We start from the raw sequence: 2,746 nt of genomic DNA, 5'->3' as shown, positions 1-2,746 counted from the left end.
TAATGCTCCATGGATTATCAAGTTGGGCTAAAACCCATAGGATGCTCCATGGATGCTCCATGGTGTTTTTGTACCCATGGATCATGGAAATGAAAGGCCATGACAATTAGGGTTTACATGGTGTAACCCTAATTGTGACACACTATATAAGCATCTTATTCTTCCCAAAAATCGGCCACTATGAAGGAATGGTGAGGGCTAGCCGATTTCATGAAGTGTCTCATTTCTCTCAAGTTATTCTAAGTGTATTTGGCGTTGTGTGAACCATTTGAGGTGTCACACTTGAGGCACTAGGCTCTTAAGCTCCATGGAATCAAGCTACATGAAAAAGTATGTCTTCTAACTTGTTAATATTACCCAAGTATCAATGATTGTATGCTAGTTAGGGTAATACCTTGGAAAGTTGAAGTTTGCATGAATAATAGAGAAAACATAGATCCAAGGTATTTAGGGTTGCATGTACACCATAAGAGTGTTAGAATGCTCAAAACCCTTCAGTGGTATCAGAGCCTAGGCTTGTTTTCAATTATACTTGATGCTATTTGCAAGAAAAATCGTTTTTTTTTTGGAATCTACCAGTTCACCACGAGGTGGTAAAATTTACCACGAGGTGGTGACTGTTCAGTGGAAAAAAATCAGTTTTTTGGCCTTTTTGGATTAGAAACATTACCACAAAGTGTTTTTGTTCATAAAACTTGTTTTTGATGTGGTAATGTTCATTCTAATCCAATTTCAAAGATAATGTCAATAGATACATGTTTTGTATTAGTTTAATGGTTAGGCTAATTACATGAAAAAGTTTGATTGAATTATCTTGTTCTTATGAGTTGAATAGATTAATAGAAAAGTTATGTGAAATTGTTGTTTTCAATCCAAATTAATCTAAGAGTTGGTTCTAAAATGTGTTTTTGTAACTTGTCCTCAAGTTATATGAAAAGTCACATTTAAGATTCATAAAACTCATAAATATTTCCATAAGTTATGAATAAAGAAAAGTCATATTCTTTTAATAGTTTAAAGTCTTCCATAACTTGTCTTCAAGTTATGGAACTTGAAGAGTTTTTTGAATTAAAACTACTTTAAACACATAAGTTATGGAATTGAATAGTTTTGAATAGTTTCAAAACTTGCCCTCAAGTTTTGGAATTTGTAAAGTTTTCCCTTATGACTACTTTAATTCCAAGTTAAGCCCTTAGAATTTTAAAAGTTAAAATTCAACCCTTATACTTTATAGTATTATAAGTTAATAATATATATATATATATATATATATATATATATATATATATGTATAAGAGCAAGTCAGTATTACCGTTAGTAGGCCTCATTCACGAAGCCGGTCTATAAGGGGGTATAAGGTTACTGCCTATAAAATGGCAGTTTAATGGGTGTCCACTCTCACCCACCGCTTCCTTGACTGGTGGAGGGTCGTTAGCCGAACGGGTAGGACAAGGACTAGAATTCTCCCTTCATTAAAAGTATTAATGATAAATACTAAGTAACTAAACTTTTATAAATTCCCAATCTTAGTTACTTAGGAAAATGTGAATTTGGTGCTAACCCATGAAATTACACTTTGCACTTTGCTTAAGTCGTTAGTGGAGCGCGTGTGGGTAACCGGCACACTAACCTGGATTTAACAAGGTAGGCAAAGGGTAACTTAATATTTATCATAGTATCGGTGGAACGTGTGTGGTTAACCGGCACATCGATTGAGGGGTAAATATTAAGGGTACCAAGTATATTTGCATGGTTATTCACACCTTGTTTTGTGATCCTCGGCATCCCAGTTACAAATTTTGAGAGGGTACAATCGAGATTGAAACATGCCATTGAACAATTCAGTGAATCTCAAAAGATCTAGGAGTTTCAAATCCAAGTAAAACCTAATTAAATTATTTCGTTTTCATGGTCGAAATTGGTGAATCGTCATTCGCCTACCTTCAAATATTTTATAGCTTGGATTACGGCATCCCTCTTCCAAGTTATAAAAGTATTGTGTTGGGTCCTAGCCTTAATATTTCATATTGGGTGTTATATTAAGGACTTTAAATCAACTATCTTGAATATCTCCCAAAAGATGTCTGGTTCAGACAGTTATGATCTTCCCAAAACTCTTGGAACAAGCTTTCCTAATGAAGATGATGTCCCGAAAATCATTCTTCACTCCCTCCACCTCCTCCAATTATTCTCCCTAACTCACGAGTTCAAGGTCACTCAATCCTTATTGGCAAGCAAGGTCTATGTGTGCTCACATCTTGGAGATGAAGTCACATATTGACAAGGCGGGAGAGTTGGGTGTCAAAGTCTTGAGAAAGTTGGTTGTTCAATCACTTTCTAAGCCACATAGTGAGTTTCCTTGGGACCACTATGAAACAGATTGTGACATGAACCTTAATGATCTTATCTATTTGCTAGGTGCTACTGAATCAGCAATGATTTGGAGCACTGGTAAAGCAAATTTGATTAGAAGATCAACTTCCCAAACTTCCATGGACATTAACAATGGTAACATTGAAAATCCAGAAAAGCTTTCTCTTCCCAATGGAAAGGGATCGGCCATAGTCAACTCGGTTGACCAAATGGTAAAGAGAAAGGTTAAGTCTGAGATAGTTCTGTGTACCATTCCCAAAGGGTCCATATGTTTATATTGCCAAAGGAAGGGGCATTGGTTGCGAAGCTGCCCTAACTACCTGAAAGATATGAGAGAAGGTCTAGTAAAAAAGATTGACTGTACTTCAGGTAA

The sequence above is a fragment of the Lactuca virosa genome, chromosome 1 (genome assembly GCF_052849685.1).
Source record: "Lactuca virosa cultivar CGN04683 chromosome 1, Lactuca_virosa_CGN04683_v6, whole genome shotgun sequence".
NCBI classification, from domain to species: Eukaryota; Viridiplantae; Streptophyta; class Magnoliopsida; order Asterales; family Asteraceae; genus Lactuca; species Lactuca virosa.
This window is presented reverse-complemented; position numbering follows the sequence as displayed.